This window comes from Dermacentor silvarum, chromosome 6 (genome assembly GCF_013339745.2).
Source record: "Dermacentor silvarum isolate Dsil-2018 chromosome 6, BIME_Dsil_1.4, whole genome shotgun sequence".
Classification (NCBI taxonomy): domain Eukaryota; kingdom Metazoa; phylum Arthropoda; class Arachnida; order Ixodida; family Ixodidae; genus Dermacentor; species Dermacentor silvarum.
Genome location: NC_051159.1, coordinates 56,736,101 through 56,753,920, shown reverse-complemented (window position 1 = coordinate 56,753,920; position 17,820 = coordinate 56,736,101). Strand labels below are relative to the sequence as shown.

At 43.7% G+C, this 17,820-nt stretch overlaps 1 pseudogene; it reads left to right on the top strand.

Moving 5' to 3' along the window:
- Positions 1 to 15,199, top strand: part of LOC119455514 (roundabout homolog 1-like) — a 78,800-nt pseudogene extending 63,601 nt beyond the window's left edge.
- The last annotated feature ends 2,621 nt before the right edge of the window (positions 15,200 to 17,820 follow it).

The following is a 17,820-nucleotide window of genomic DNA, read 5'->3' as shown; positions in this document are numbered from 1 at the left end:
CGTTTTGACAGTCGTTGTCTGCAGTCATTCAGTGTGATCTATTCATGTTTGTTTGTGCGCGCTCACACCACAGTTAGTAATAGTCGGGCCACATTTTCCAACGCACGCTACACATGCAATGCTGCCCGGATCGTCAGTGCAGCGCTACAGGTGTGTCCCTTCGCACGCGCTGCCCACGGGCAGCGCTTCTCATCAACACCACCGTTTCACACGCGCCTTGTCGTGGTCATCGAGTCTCTCTTCATGTCGGTCTACTTACACCGCAGCACACCTGCTTACTTAATCAGCTCATGTTTACTACAATTCATATTGCTACCAACGCCGCTCACCTTACTTCGTATGACATTGCTGTGTTGCTATCGCATTCATTGCTTCGCCCTTAGGGCGAAACTCTGACATTTTCTTATTGCGGTGTCAGCGAGGGCGTTAATGTCCTGTGTTTACCTACTCGCTTCGTTCATTATGAAATCTGTGAGAAACGACAGGCATGTATCAAGAAACGTTTTAATATATCTGCGCAAGTAAAGAGGAAAAGATAGAAGTAGGAGTGCTGACGTTATACAAACTCTTTCCGCAGTGCCAACAGCGCCACCTGAAATTGTGGAAGTGCAAGTTCTGAATGGCACAACTGCAACCATTTTCTGGTCTCCTCTGCCTCCTCAACACCGCAATGGAAGGCTGAGAGGATATAATGCAAGCAATGACGTGTTCTACTCCGACCTTGACCTTGATTCATATTTTCTCTGCCAATATTTACAACGAAAACACACATTTTTTAGTGTACTGTTTGAATAATATTACACATGATCAGATGTTGAAACAAGAGATGCGTTTTCATGAAAATTAGGGCTTCAAGTGTTTAGCAGTCGTGGAACAATAAATGTAGCTGTAGTCATTGAGGAAACTTGACCCCTTTGCGAAACGGTGGTTTCAGGGGCATTTAGGGTTCGACCACTACTCACCATCATACGTTGTACGGATCAAACAGTTCTGTGACAAGTAACGGAATTGAGTTCAGGTGACCTGATAGGTGCTTCTTATTAGAGTGTATATATATATATATATATATATATATATATAAGAGTGTCGTAATAGTCTAGGGTAATTATTGAGATGATTTTTCCGAAGAACTATGGACTGAATAAGTTCGCATTCACCTTGAAATGGCTATTGTAAGCGCATGTAATTGATATAATGAAGTGGACAAACAAGATAACAGTGTTGAAATTGGGAAGAGCGAAGTCACGATACTTTTTATGCAGGTGCACGTGGACGAAAACTCTTCTAATATTCACCAGAATCACAGCACCAACGCCACGACTAACAGCCTTACATTAAACAACCTTAAAAAGGGGCTTCTTATGAGGCACGTGTCGTAGCGATGACTTCTGTAGGTGGTGGACCAGCCAGCAGCCCCTTCCTCTTCAAAATGGGTGAGTCATTCTATTTTGCTAGTTTTTCGAGATCGCAAGGAATAATGAAGTGCATCAAATTCTATGCGAACACTTCGAAACACAATTGTGGCTTCGAATGTTAGAGAAACCCTAATTGGATAATTAGGTTTAGCTGTATTAGTCAATTACGCTAATGAAATACCAAAGAAGGACATTATATTTATTTGTTTGTATGAAATACTCTCAATGCCTAACGGCGTTACAGACAGAAGTGTTTTGCGCATGTGTTATTAGAATGTTTGATAGGGCAGCTTGAAACGATGAATGATCAGGATTGCTGGCAACCGAGGTGAGCAAGTAGTTCCATCCTGATGCTTTGTTGAGCGGGAATAAATGCTAGAAAAGGCTTGTTCGTCAAACTGGCACCTGTAACTTGAGGTTGTGGTCAATTCGTGATAAGTCGTAAAGAGGCGGTAAAAGGAGATCATGTTTTAATTGAGGATTCGTGAAGTAAATTTTATGAAATAACAATAAACGGGCGAGTTTCTTGGTGACAAGTCTCGCAGATGAAGGCAAGAGAGGGAGGAGGCATGGTTAGCCAGAAAAGTCGCAGTTTCGCCCCAAAGGCGAAGCATCGAATGCGATAGGAAATTAATACACAGCTATACGAAGTAAGGTTAGTAGTTTTATTGGCCGTATAACATTGTAACCATTCGCTTACTAACTAAATGAAGAAGCATGGTGTCACGCGCACACAGGCTGACATCAACGCATCTGCATCGATGACCGCGGACACTTGTTGTCAAAACGCTCGCGTGAGGAAGAACAGCGAACGAATTGAGCTACGTGCTGCCTCTCGCTTCATCGCGAACCAAGCGGCGAGAACATGGCGCACACGATGTCAACAGCCTGTTTTCTGTTACCCTCTTCTTTTTTTTTACTTTTATGTTGCTCACTGCTCTTCGCTCACTGCACGCTCTGGTCTTATCCTGTTCACTTCACTTCTTTCTCCACACGCAGCTCCTTTAGTTGCCGATTTTTTCACTTATCTGTACTTGACTCCAATTTTCTGTTGCCGACTTGTTCACGTCTTGTCTCTTCGTCTGCTTGTCTATCCGGGCACCTGGCCTGTTGCAGATGCCCATTCTTGAGGATCGGCCAAGAAGATTCACATATGTAGCGTAGCATGCTAAGTGGCGCCTACGTATTGGCACATATGCAGTGGCCCGAGTGGGCACGAAAGAGATGCATATGCCGAAAAGTATGTGAAGCTCCCAAAGATTGGAAATCGCATTTAGAAAAGCCGTATTAATACATAAATGAAGCATTTAGTATTGTTAATGACGATAACTCGTCACCATTGCTTGTTGTCTCTCTACTTTTCAGAAAGCCCAGCTGCATCAACCTCACTTTCAACACCTTTTCCAAACACCGTGACCCAATCGTGGATCATTGCACTGTTCGGATTCTTGCTGCTCGTGGCTGTCACTGTTTTCGTCCTTCTTCTGGTACGAAAACGACGGTTGCAACATGCAAAATCACTCGCAACAGGTAACCAACAGGACCTCAGCACAACCTATTCTAATTTAGTTTTTTATCAACATGGCGACGAAGTGTAACATAAGGTCATCCACCGTTGGTTTCTTTTACATTATCCCCATATTAATGAGTATTTTTCTAATAATTTTCATCGCGCTTAGCGTGTTAGAGTAGTGAAAAGCACATGCTGCCCCAGCCAAATCTAAGTTAAAGCATATTTGGAACGACGCAGTAAATATATTACTGCCAATTAACACGTCCCCAGCTTCATATCATGAATAAGTTTGCTTCATAAGCTTGTTTTCCATTCACATGTTATCTTGCATTAAACTTTAGATTAAAATTTGACCTTCATCTTACTTCTAGTTCCTGTACATAAGCAAGAATACACCAGGTGAGCAGTTCTGCTTATTAATAAATTGCGTAATTCACATTACTGCTTTGTGTGCACGCTGATTTATACGTGGCATGGCTACTGCATGCTTCGAGAGAATTGTGATGCCAAAGCAGACTAGAAATAATAAAGTATTGATTCCCTTGCTCTCCACCTCAACCCCCAGCCACTGTTTCAATTCCCTCAATCACCGTCCTGGTCTCAGCGCTCATGAAGCTCTGTGGATTAACCATAGTGCCTGGAGATCCTCTGACCAATCCAAGGACCCTTTTTGTGAAACGAAGCTTCTTAAGAAAATGAGCCGTGCGTCAAATGATCTTAACTATTCTAGGTGAGTTGCTTCCAAGCCTGTCACTAATACGCTTAATCCTTACATGTAACAACGACCTGTTACTATTAGTGGAAGTCAATGCTATGTCTTAAGCTGCCTAACACAAAGCTGGCGATTTTGTTCGCTGTAATTGTGGTTACTGTTCAAATTAAATGAGGTGCAGAAATGCCTTTCAGCTGAGACATTAGCCTGCAGTAAAGCCGCCAGAGAGCTAAACTGATATTTATAGTATGCATGGTCGAAACGTAGATAAATTATTGAGCCTGCTAATGCTGACTTCGTGAATTTAGTTTCGGCCAAAAGGTATTACATTCTCCTACACGCTTTCAACAAATAGACATCATTAAAGGTAAACGTAATGCTTAATACTTGTAACTGTATTGATGCCGAAATAACTAGTCAAAATCAAGCTTTGAAAGCTCAGTCTGTCTTATTTCATGAATGTCACCAATACAAATTTTGGTACAATATGCTAATAGCGTCTCTTTTTCTATATTTGCAGTGTCTATGCATCTCTAAACTGTGGGATCAACGCGCCTGACTATGCAGAAGTAGATGCTCAGAGCATGACAAGCTTTCTACAAAAAGGACCTCCCCTCGATTCCAGAGCCCTATGCAACAACCACGTTAATTAGCCCATCACTCCAGAAAAGCCTCAATGGTTCTGTAAGTGCAAGATAGTTCTATTACATTTTTCTGTCCTGAACTTGGTTTATTCGTCATTTTAATGTCAAAGAAGAGCATGACTTGCAAATATAGTTGTGACAAAAATATATTAGCTATCTTAAGGCAATTCGGGTGCGATGAGTAACGCTTGTGAAAGGCACATTGGACGGCTACATAATGTTCTAAGGTTGTGTTGTATACGTTTGATTTTTCTAAAAATCTATTGTGTATATGTGTTAAAGGACACGTCATGTCCGCTTTCTGCGAAGCTCTGGCTCACATCACAGCATTTAAAATCTGTAATAGTGAAAGAGCAGGCTTAAGATGAACGCCTAAATCAACATATTGGCATTCTGATCGGACATATGAGATACACTTTCAAAAACTATCATCAACTCTGGCGTTTGCTGAATCATACTCTCACGAAGTTTTATTGGTTAGAGGGAAGCTTTATGAAATGGCGTGAAAGCAAATGTGACTACAAATACACATTTTCTATTTTCAAAACGGAATTATTTAGTTTAGAAAGCAAGCTCTTTTTTTACATGAATCTTACATGAATCTACGCGAAAAACCCAATCTTCAGGAAACACTGCTTCTTGGCATGGCTTTCATGCCTGTAGACTTTCTTCTATGTAGCGATTATTATAGATCGATTTCGATCTTTTGCATTACCATTGATTGACAACTGATGTATCATTGTTTGTTGCAAACTAAGTCTCGTGACAAACAGTGGTGTGCCACGACTGGTAATTGGGAAACTTAAGCTTCAGTCATAAATCCACATGCTAATTGTTTTTGCTACAGATTTATTCTCCGCTGCTAATTATAGTTGCAAGACTGAGATGGTTCACTGTCACAATATCAACCAATGAAGAGTTTTTTTTTCTCAGGTTAAGGATGCTCGCAGTGGAAGCTCAGCGGATGAAGGAAACCGCAAATCTGAGAAGACCTTCGACTTTGAGCTTGCACGCGCAAGTGAAGGTGAGAATTTGTTGCCTGTTGATTTGAGCTAAAGTATCCTGCCACAGAAGCCATGGCAGGATTATGATGAGGATGATTATTATTATCCTGCCACAGGACTCCTGAGACAGCTTTAACGTGAACAGACCATTCCTGATAGAGGCTAGCACTTAATTGCTTCGGTGATTCGTTGCAGCTGGCATCACAGATCGGCTGTTAGAATCCGAGAAACTTGCCAGTCCCGCTAGTGACTCAGGAAGCTACACAAGAGGTAATTGTTTCATATATGGTATATTAGATTTGTTGTTATCTATATACATTAGGGTAATTAGAAACTAAAACCGAGTACCCTAGAGAAGATATAAATGGTAAGAATCTCAACTGCGAGAGGTACCATGTAGTTTAATTAGGTAGGGAGATCGCAAACGTAAATAAAGCACTGTGTAACGTAATGTAAGGTAATGTTACCCCCTTTTGTACATATTTCACGTAAATTGCGTTTAATAATTTTCCGTGTGCTGATTTCTTTATTCCTACCCTGCCCATCCTGCAGTTGGATTGCGTTGCCATAATTTTTACCGAAAGAAAACATAATGTGAAATTCAACATGAAAAGAAGTTTTATAATAAGCTTGTCTGAATGGTGTCTGTGGTGGCATTAATATAACTTGCGATTCTTTAAATCATTGAAAAGCTCAGCTCATTCTGAAGCGTAGGGCAGTGTTACAAAACTCAGAGAAGCGGTGGAGTTTACCAGGGCGCACAGACACTGTGGTCGGAAACAGTTATACGATACAAGTACTTTGAAGAACGCCATGACATTGTGGGTATCGCTATCGTTCCAGATGAGTATGGAATGTCCACTAAAAAGTGCCGCCAGAAATTCTCGCGGGGACCAATGATGAATTGGTCTGAAATCATTCCTCCACCCCCTGAGCAACCACGCAGTGAGGCTGGGTCTCCAACAAATACTCCAGCGTGCATCCGAGGGACACCGCCTCGCAATGTACAACTCAAGCAGAAGGTGAGTCCTTACAGCTCTCTCACCCCCACTGAGCTTAGCTGCTGCGTGCACCTGCCCGCCTTGGTGGCCGCTTCTACTTCCTCAGTCTCTTGTCGCATAGGACGTCTGTGGCATGTGGCATTGGGACCGCAGGCTGCTGATGCTTGTCGGCTCGAACGGCACGTACCAGTATTCGAAAACCGGTCAGCAGTTTTCAATTGGGCATTATTGATTTCTTATTCACAAGTCATAAGAAATGTTTAGGTGTCCTCGGATTTATTTGATGCTTACAGCTTTCTTGCCACAGGAGGCCTGCACAACACGTCTTGTGTTGTGTTCTGAATAAAATGTGAATTAAATTGAATTGTATATTTAGAATACCGCAAGGAGCCCGTAGAAAGGCTTTTACTTGTGGGAAATTTGTGCATATTCTAGGCATTTTCATATTTATGCATGGAAGCGACGCAGAAACTAAATTTTGTTGCAGTCTACTAGGCACTAGTAATAAAGGGTGCGCATGCGTGTTCGAAACTTTCCGGTACACCGCTCTGTTCTGGTGCAGAAGCCTGGGCTTCTGTCCCAAAAGCTTCTGTTATATCTGTGCATATATCCATCTTTGAGCGCATCAAATAACGCTTTTTCTGCTTCAGATAAGCGGAGCACAGCCAATGTCCAACCTGGGGGGATCCCATGGTCCACCTCGAGTACAAACACATTCCCCAAGAAGTACCCTAAACCACTCCAGTAACAGCCTGGGAGCTCCTATGCAGACTCCTACCAAGGCGTCCCAGCCATTTTTCCCCAAGGGGCAAAGGTCCCTTCTCATGCCGTTGCAGCCTCAAGCAGTCACATCAGCAACAACAGCAAGAGCAGCAGCAGCAACTATTCAGCAACCCTTTCATAGACCGAGGAGTGCAGTCATCACTGCCATCACTCATCAATGAGCCACGCTCATCGATCCCTACCACGGAACCAACACGAGCTCGGTTCGGAGCCGCGCAAGGTCAGCACAAACATAGCATGTTGATAAACCTATCTGTGACATGCTCTTGTAGCATTTCTAGTTTCTCAGTTATTAAACGCGGTTGTATGTTAAAGATACCAGTTATGCGTAAGTCAACATTGTTTACGTCTGTTAAATAAAGTAAAGAAAAATCTCAAGAAGCTTTTGCATCACCCTTATGGTATTAGGTGTTGTCAAGAATGTGGCATGTGGTGTATCACAGAGGGCTATAACTGGTTGTGTATTATGTTCGATGTGTAGAATGATGAAGATGATTATGTATACAGTTTTGTGGCGCAAGGGCTCGTTAAGTGTTAAGACAAAGAACGATGAGGTTTACTCACCTCAGAGATCATTGTTTTTCCTAGGCTATATCTACGAACCCACAAGTGCTGAGTCGGATGTCGAGCTACTCACCCGGCCACGATCGATAGAGTCCAGTGTTGCCGGAGACACAGACTACGCTCCAAGCCATGGTTAGTCAAATAGCGAAACTCACTTTGTCGTATTTATTTACGGCATAAACAATGCAACCTAAGAATAATTTCGGGAGGTTCTCTCCATTAGGAACAATCTTCTAAACTTTCTTGTCATGTCAGCTATTGACTTATGGAGAATAGTGTGAAAATTGATTTTCACGGGTTGGATTTGTTGTGCCTTCGCTTTAGCTCGCTTAAGAGATTCATTCGGGCATGTGGTGTTCATTCATTTAATGTTCAGATTTGTAATGCTACTGTGGCATAATATTGATCTACTTAATTTTTTTTTGAATCACGAACGATTCCTCCTGCAGCTTTATTGCTGGTCAGAAGTCTGCGCCTGTTGAAAGCATCAATGGTGCATAGATTTAAACATCTGTGCTTCAGGAAAAAACACGCACGCAGGAATGACAGATATCTGTTGAAAAAGGGCCCGCGACATCTATTTCATTTTGTTGTGCTCAGTTGTTTCATTTCCCGCTGCTGCTTCAGAAAAATAGATGGGGTGTTCTTCTTTTCCAAACACTGGTGAACACAAGTTACCTAGCTGTGGTGTCGTCAGTATTTGTATTAAATGTGCTCGCCACATACTGGGCCGACAGTGGTGTCCGTGGCAACCTTGATGGATACGCCTTATTCTCTGTACATCGTAAGAGCACAATTGCTGAAACCTTGCACTAAGGGCTTGCCGTGCGCCAAGCTAAGATCTGCGCTACAAATATTCAGACCACGAAGGAAAGGTTTCAGACCGATAAGTCATGACATACTTTTGCGGATTCATAGTTGGAATACTCGTATGGGTTAAATTTATATATCGCCTTGTTGACGCGACAATTATTTTAGGTAAGTATAACCCACCAGTGTAAGTGGAGCATACAACATGGTGTTTCATTACTGACCTTAACATAACTTCTCGTTCAAGGCTTTCTCTCAGACGGGCTCTAAAATTTTCTGACTGCATTGTTACACAGCGCCATCGTGGGCCAGCACTACGGAGCAGAGCAACAGCTCTTGCACGAGCGGCCGCTCCAGCCGCGCCAGTTCCTACGATGACCCTGTCTACAATGAGGTGGATTTTGTGAGCGCAGTAGCACGAGCCGCACAAAATGCTGGGTTTCAAGTCATTGGCTCGGTCATCTCCACAACAACGCCGACACCAGACCAAGGTCAGTTCTCTACCAATTTAAAGAAAACGCTGTATAATTTGACGTCGAGTTTTCTTTTTAACTACGCAGAAGCGACGACATGCTTTGGTAGTAGAAGGTTGCCGTGATTACGAAAAGCAAATGAGGAACCTCTGGTTATTGAGAATCGAGTTATTACCGCATTGTACTGTTTTAACAAATAGGCTGTGGATATGGTGTGTTTGCCGAAGGGCGTGGGATCAAATCACGGCGATGACGGCCGTATTTAGACGGAGGCGGAAGGCAAGAACACCCGTGCACCCTGCATTGGGTGCACACAAATGAACTCCAGTTGGCGAAAGAGAATCCGGACTGCTCCACTACGGCATGCCTCATAATCATATCGTTGATTTGGCACGTAAAACCTCAGAATCAAAATGTTTAACGCGGGGTGTTTATTACACCATACAGAATTTTTAAAAATAGCCTGTGACAGCGTAATTCTTGTCCTTGATCTGGATAACTCGATGCGGCGGACACTACCCCACTTTGTCAACTTATAAAAAAAGCTATCGTTTTGAGTAGGTAATGTTTTGAATTATTTGCTTTACGGCACATATTGTAATTTACAAAGTGTAGTCGCTGAGTTTGCAAGGCATAATTATTTGGAACTAATCTTAAGAATCGCATTGGTTTCGAGATGTGCGCCATAAAAGTTGGCGTAAAAATTCACTATTGTTCTCGCTATCTTTTCAAAAGATCTCCGTTTTATGCATTGAAGCAGTAAAGTAACTGCGACGGCCATGTATTTCGTCGCACATTTTGGGAAAGACTATCTCGAAAATCCTCTCATTCTGAAAATTTGCTTTAAGTGGATACGCCTTGCAAGCTCATCGGCTGCAACCCGTAAATTACAATGTGTATCATAAAGTATAAAATAAAAAGCTTATTTAGGAATTTCTTTCTTGATTAAACGAATATGCATTTATATTGATCGCGCAAGTTAACTCCGCCTCTTTGAGTAATTGAGGTGAACGAATGGAACTTACGCCATCGGCCACAGGCAATTTTTTTAAATTCTGTGTTTTCTAGAGAAAGAACGCTTGGTATAATAATGTGGGCGGGAAACCTTACGCTGACATTAGTTCAGCCGATATGAAATCTTCGTTTGGAATTCAGTGGCAGATTACAACGCTTGCTACAGTTGCTGTATTTGATGTAAATGATGTGCGGTCTCGTTCCTCTCTAGGGGCCAAGCGCAGTTTTCATGAAAGAGAGCATAACCAGCAAACACAAAAAGCCTCGAACTTACCTATAAATACGAGTAAGACGCTGACACACCAAATGAAGAATAATGGTAAGTATGAAAAAAAATTAAAGGAACTATAGAATGTGGGAACAATGGCGGCATAAAAATTCAATGAACTGCAATACCTGTGGTTTCGCATTCTGTTTTCTTTACTTTCCAGAAACCCATCCTCAGAATCAGCTTTTCCCTTTAAGCCTGCCTAGTCAGAGGACGTTAGGGGACCAGCGTCCTCAGCATGATGAAAATAATCAGCCTATGCTAAGCAATGATGGTAAGAAAACATTAAGTAGCCCAATAATGTTCCGCATGGCTGTATAACTAGAAGCGACTGTTGTGCAGGGAGAGATAGGAAGTGATTTCTCCATGATGGCAAAGCATCAGGATATCTTCCAGATAGAGATGACAGGCGCCGATAGGCGCCAATATTTAGAAGAACAGCTACACAACAAACAAACAATTTAACTGGAACATGACTTTGCCTGTTATTGAAAAAGGAACGTAGCTTATAAGATCCATTGCCGTAAAGTTAAAAATAAAAATTTTGTCCATGGGTCTTTAAGAAATATATACATATTCGCGATAATCGATAGCAGAACGCAATGCGTAAATGGTGGCCGTAAATGGAAGTAAATAGTGGCAGATATCTTGAGCGCTCAAGGCAGCAGACCTTCAAATAAGTAGAAAGATGTGGGTGAATGATATATAATTATGATCGCTAAAATTATAAAAGAAAACGTGTAACCGGCAGATTGCTTAGAAATCATCGGTGGGTGATCACGAGTATTTGAAAAGCGTTGGATTGCGGACCAACCTGGAACCGCAGACTCCACTTTTGCATACACTCAAAATTCAAGACATTTAAATAATGTCAATTTTCCGGATGTGAAACAAGCTTCGGAGCTATAACCTTCCACATTCGCGAACACTTACGAGAACGTGTATTGTTGCGGTCGGTAACCATTATAACGAAACTGTTTATTTTTACTCACCATCTTTCTCCTGGTGATATCACTGAACTCCAAATAAAGATGTTGATTATTACATTATCGGCCACTAATGTCCATTGAGCTCGCAATTGATTTTTTTTTTCAGGGGCGCCGTACAAGCCGCCTAGCTTCCACATTTACCATGATCCTCCGCACTTGGTGACACCTCCAGGCAGTGGAAGAAAGCAGTGGAGAGCAGTGAGCAGGGATGGAGAAGTTAGTGCCCAGGTCATAAGGTAAGCAGGGGAATGCACGGCTTTCTTCGGAATACATATTGAAGGGCGTCCATATCATCGCGTGGTGACGCTGCTTCGAAAATAATACGGCTGGTGGAATGTAGAAAAATGATCTTGAGCTTGTGTAACAAAAGGCTCGCCTCTGAAGCATTTATAAAAGTTGAGGCATGTTATAATTTATGGTTGTGCAAGAATGCTCAAGTTGGGCCGGAATAGTAAAAACTTGGGGACGGAATTCATCGTAGAACTGAAACAGGTGTAAACGCAGTACATAAACAGTGAACGCACCAGATGAACGAGTTTGCATTCATGTGAATCTGGAAGGGTTGTACAAAGAGTTGGCCCATTCACATCTGGGGCGCTATAACGTAAAATGATTCCAAACTGTTTTGATTCCTAACTCCTGACGTCAAATTTACATAACCAGCGACGAAAGCATCGGGCGGTGACCCGCAGCGTTGTCTGAACAACCCAATCAAACACTCTCCTCGTTTATAGGAGGTCACCTTTGTTCGCTTTCAAAACCAATAACATTGTCTCCACTCAGCAGTTTTTCTTATATGATTGGCTGACAAGAGGCGAGGAGCACGCTCTAGTGGAGAGGGTTTCGATGGGGCCGAGCCAGGACAGTGAAAACAGATAACCGCATGAGGAGGGTGCTCCCGGCTTCTCCGATTGGTCTGCTTCGCCTTACTTAGCTTGCGGTGGGTGGTCGAAAATCGTGGCGGTGTGCAACGGAAGGATAAGAATGCTGCTAAAACGGATCCTCATCAAGGAAGAGTTGGCAGAGTGATGTCGTATGCATGCGGAAAGGGCTCGATAACGTTTTACTGCCACGCAAAAAGGTTTATCATGGGAAAATAAATACATGCTCACCAGCAGGTGCGAGTAGCGAGGGCCTGAGCAATCAAAGGGCAGTCATCTTCCGTTCCTTTCGGAACGGGGTAGTCTGTGGCATTCCGAAAAAGTTTTAGTTTTGTTCGGCATATTAATGCATTTTTTTTGCCTCACGCCACTTTGACGCGGTGAGTTTTCGTGGTTTTGTGACGTCGTGTGACAGATAGGCGAAGTGGGCGTAGCCAGAAAACATTGGACCAATAAGAGAGGGCTAATGGTGAAAAGGTGTCGAATCAGCAATGATTATTTTTCGTTTGTGTGGTTTATTCATGCGTAATCAGTGTGCACACGTTACATCAGATGGGGAGCTATCGCGGCTTTCGTGACGTTGCGTGACAGACAGGTGAAGTTGGGAGTGGCCCGAAAATGTTTTGACCGATCGTGGAGGCTGATTGCAGAAATTGGAATCAAAACAGTTTGGAATCATTTTTCGTTATAGCGCCCCTGCTTTGCTTAATGACCGCATACTGTATATGTGCGCGTATGTAAGAGATAAGAACACACTGTAGGTGCGCTTTGTAAACTATCACAATAGACATTGAAAATGACCATTATTATGACTGAAATATTTGTCTACTAAACCTAGATGCATTTTAGGAAGATATATGAAGTGAGGGTTACCTTGTAATCTGCATTGTAAAAAAATTCAGCGGCGATTTAGTGGTATATGCGAGAGAGATGGCTAAGCATTACGTTACACGTTTTTGAGATCCCGGATGCATGATTTAAACCACGTTCACAAGGTTGGCAAAGGTTTGTTGAGGAACTCACTCGACACACTCCTGCCCCTGCCAGGAGAGAAGTGCAACTGACGGTGCTACGGAGCAGACCACCATCAGTAGCACTATATATATATATATATATATATATATATATATGCTCTGCGAATCACGGAGAACTAGTACATAGGCATTGTGTCGCAATTTGTCGTTCAGGGATTCCCTGGAAAACCTGAGGGCTGGTCTAAAACTTGAACCTTGTGCAACATGCTGGCTGGAGAGCGGGTGGGTTTGCATTGACGTCTTCGTGGCCATGAACGTGGGCTAGTAACACGTCGATGAGCTGCATAAACAATAAACGTGACACCATTACAGGCGCGTCTTGCACCGAGCGAGAATCTGATAACAGTAATAATCTGGAAAAAAATGGTCACAATTTAAACGCAACACGATGTACACGTGATGATATGGTGCCCTGACTTCATTGCGGATAACTAGCATGGTCAAAAGCTGCCCCCGGGCGTCGCGAGCAAGGTAACTATTGTTTTTTTGTGATAACAGCCCTAACAATATAGTACGTACATGTTTATCTTTACTTTATTAGAGCGCCGCTTTTAGGAGCCCGTTCTCGCGTTGAGCGTCGGCGTCTCTCGGCGTAACCGAGCGAACGAGCACAGCGAAGGATGAAAGAGCGAACGCGGAGCACAGCGGGGGATGAAAGACGGCGATAGCGAAGAGAGCGCGTGGAGAAAAGTGGAGGAGGAGGGTGCAGCGGAACCATGAGGCAGAAAGCGGAGGAGGAGGGTATGGCGAAAGCGTTAGAAAAAAAGCGTAGTGCCGCACAAAACGTCTTTTGCGGCGACGATTGCTACGAGATGCCGCTAGAGTTGAGCGCGTCGTCTGTTCACCGATCACGCCATCGATAAGGCATGCGGCGAGCGCGTCCACCGATACCATAATGGAAACAAAGCGCTGCATGAACGGAGGTCTGTCTGCGGCGGCTGCTGTGAATCGCGCCAACGCGTTACCCACGCGCTGCCTCTCGCGATCTCCCGATTAGCGAGACAGTCGCGGAACACTTCGCTCTGTTTGCAACTAGCCGCACGAGACAGATTGTTCGCGACAGCCATTGCATCGTGAAATGAAAACAAGTATAGAGCTGCGCTCAAATTTCGCATTACGGGTTGCCGTAATCGTCGGTGAATGTTTTGTCGCAGCCTTCCATAAATCGTCTAATTGCTTTGTTTGTACTAAGAGCGTGAGCAATTATTGTACGTACATATTCATCTTTACATTTCTGTTGTAACCATCCATAAATCCTCGCACTGCTTCTTCTTCCAGTGGACATTGGTACCACGGGTCTACGTGAAGAGTGATTTTCACCTTTCTTCAGAGAAAAAAAAAAAGATTCTCCTGTCACGTCAACACACAATGGCGGCCCTGCATCAGGACCGCTGATCAAGATCCTGCCACGTACGGATGCAAATACAAGAAGTCAGCGGATTTGACTGCTGCGTGAAAGTCGATATGACTTGCCAAGTTCCTTCCGTTGCTGTCACAGTGGCAGCTGACATTGTGTGACAAATCCGTCAAATTATGCAAGAGGATGTAACGTGTGCCAAATATGGAATGCCATATGCAATAATTAGAAAAAATCAACAGAAGCGACTGCCCATCTTGTACCACAAGACGCTGTGTGTTTCTGTGTGCGCGCATGCTTGTGTGTACGTGCGAACTTAGCAAGTGTAAGCAGATGTACGTGAATGTTGTTTTGTAGATATGCAAGCGTGAACGCAAGTGCGAATTTTCGTATGGGTTGACTGGAAACCTGCACAGCGGTGGACATCGTTAGCGCCTAGCTCACTCTTGCTGGGCTGCCATTTCAGAGCATATCACTGGACTGAGCTCTGAATATTGTGATTGTGGAGCGGGCGCTGCGGGACACTCTTCCTACATAGCGTAGCTTTTGCTGTTGTCTTCAGTGGTCACCGATTCGTGTGCAGACAACTGCATGCTTTCGTATGGGCAGTGTACCCGAACGTTTTCTTTTAATTTATTGTTGAAGACATTATTTAGTTTTACGTAAGATGCATGTACAAACAAGAATGCAGAAAAAAAGTCACAGAAATAAAAGTCACTATTGTTTACCTGCTGAAACTCGAACAAGTGTATGTTTGTCAACAGTGAAACTTGTCCATTCTGTTTTTATTAATGTTGCGTATTTAAGCCACCCGCTCGATAACTTGTTTCTTTTTTTGTTTGCTCGTGTTCTAATAATTTTATTTCATGCATGCTATGTATCACGTCCAATTGCATTTTGGTGTTTCCTTAGGCGTCTTTGATTGTTTACTGGAACTTATTGACCTGTTACTGCTCTCTATGCATAGGCGTAAGTACCGTGGTTGGTTATTATCATTCTACGTATCTTATTTTTTATTACTGTTGGAAAATATCTTATTATAATTTTATAAGTTTGTGGCACCATTTGTTGTGTTGCATTTCACCCTTTGCCACAAAACATACAGGTAGGTGACGTAAAGGAAGCAAGGGATATGGAAAAGCAAAAGATGTTTATAGCTTGTCGATGTCAGATGAGTGCAAAGATTTCATGGGATCTTTTGTGTCCGTTTAGCATGCCATGCGGCAGTGCGGGACATTCGGCAAGTTGATATTCCAGTGTTTGTGAAGTGTGAGACAGCGCAGCAAGGCGTAGACAGATACAAAGACTACAACACTTGTATTGTCTTCTTCCTATTTGACTTCATCTTTCTCTGCTCTTTCGGAGATCAAGGTGGCTGAATAACTAGGTACATCAAACCGACTAAGGTTCCTGTACGTTCCAAAGGTAGCGCAAACCATTGTTCGAATAGGAAAAGAGAATTTCCTCCCTGCTCTCTACCCCTCTCCTGACTTCCTCGCCGTTTTCCGCTCTCCCATTCGACGAGGCGTGACACGTGACGAATAACCAGCGCGGCTTCCGTATATCACGGGAAAACGGTGCCATTAGTGAGCGTAGAAACACCGGGACACATGTGCGCTGTGCGCATAGAGTAACATATATAAGGATAAGACAGGACACTTCCATAGGCCCCAGTGGCTGATTTGGGTTCGCAGCACACCTAGAGGGTGTGTGGAATCTACACAGACTCAGTGATTGGGGCCGAAGGAAACCTAATCCCGAAGGCTATCTTCTGGCGATTAGAAATATTACACAGCCTCCAAGATCGCTTTCGTGCGAGTGTTCGTCCCGGAGGATATATTTTGATTTTTTTTAACGCGTTGCTTCCATGCATCGAGTAGCTTCGTGTAATCTGTACCGCCAGAGCAGCAAGCACACGATGCCACTTTGTGTTTATGAAGACATTTTAAATAAACGGACAAGTGTTGGAAGAGACGAAACTTTATTTTCAAGTCATAATCTCAGTAAGCACATGCACACTTTTTTTTCGCAACGTTCGATCAACACAAGCACAAAAAGATGGGTGCACTGCACAATGCAAGACATGCCAATACAGCTGCCACATGTTGAGAATAAATTTCACAAAAGGAATAAACAGGCAATATTGTGAAAAATCCCACAAAACAGTAAAACTGCAGAAGACAGCATTAACATTAAAGAGGAAAACAACGGTCGTCTTTTGAAGCCTGATCTGTAGAAGCTGATTCAAGGGAGCGGGGATGGACTCGAAATTCCGTATGAAGCAGCAAAAGTAAGAACAGAGGCCAAGGAAGTTGCGAAGTTCTGTTACGGAGAAAGGTTTGGGAAAATCTACAACTGCACGGAGCTTGGCGGCGTCAGGAAGAATACCGCGTTTAGATACTACAGGGTCAAGGATGGTGAGCTGACTTGCACCAAAGTGGCATTTGTTCAGGTTGAGCTGAAGGCCGGCATCAGTTAGGCACGGTAGCACTTCCTCCAGCCTATACAGATGAGAGGGAAAATCGGGCGAAAAAATAACCAAACCATCTAAGTAGCATAGGCACGTTTTCCCCTTGAGACCACGAAAATGGTTGTCCATCATACGCTCAAATGTTGCGGAGGCATTGCAAAGCCCGAAAGGCATGGCATGAAATTTATACAGACCATCGGGTGTTACAATGGCCGGTTTAGGTTGGTCTTCTGCTGCCATGGGTATTTGCCAATAGCCGCTGCGTAAGTCGATAGACGAGAAGAACTCCGCACCTTGGAGGCAATCAAGGGCCTCCAAGGCGCGGATAAACATCTTTACGAGTTATTTTGTTAGGACGATGGTACTCGACACAGGATCAAATCCATACATCTTTCTTCTTAACAAGAACAATGGGAGATGCCCAGGGGCTATCCGAAGGCTGAATGACGCCACGCTTGCGCTTGTCAGCTACTTGGTCGTCGATAACATGGCGCTCTGTCGCGGGTACACAATATGGTCTTTGTCGCAGTGGCGCACCGTACCCGTGTCGATGCGATGACAAACAGTTGACGTGCGGCCCAAGGGAACATGCTGGCAGTGGAAAGCCGAACGCAACTTGTCGAGAAGGCGTAGAAGCTGGGCGCGTTGGAAAACAGTCAACGTGTCGGCGATGGAGCTATGTAGAACATCGGGCGAAGTCGGCTCTTGCGCGGATTTACAGGTCACTCCGGCGACCTCATGAGTGGGGACAGAACCAAGTGGCATGTCAATGATGACAGCCGAGTTGACACACTGGGCGTGGCCGACGCACTCCCCGCGCAGCAAAGTGAGGTGACACGACAATTTGTTCGAGACGAGCAGTCTACTGTCGCCGGCATGAACTTCTAA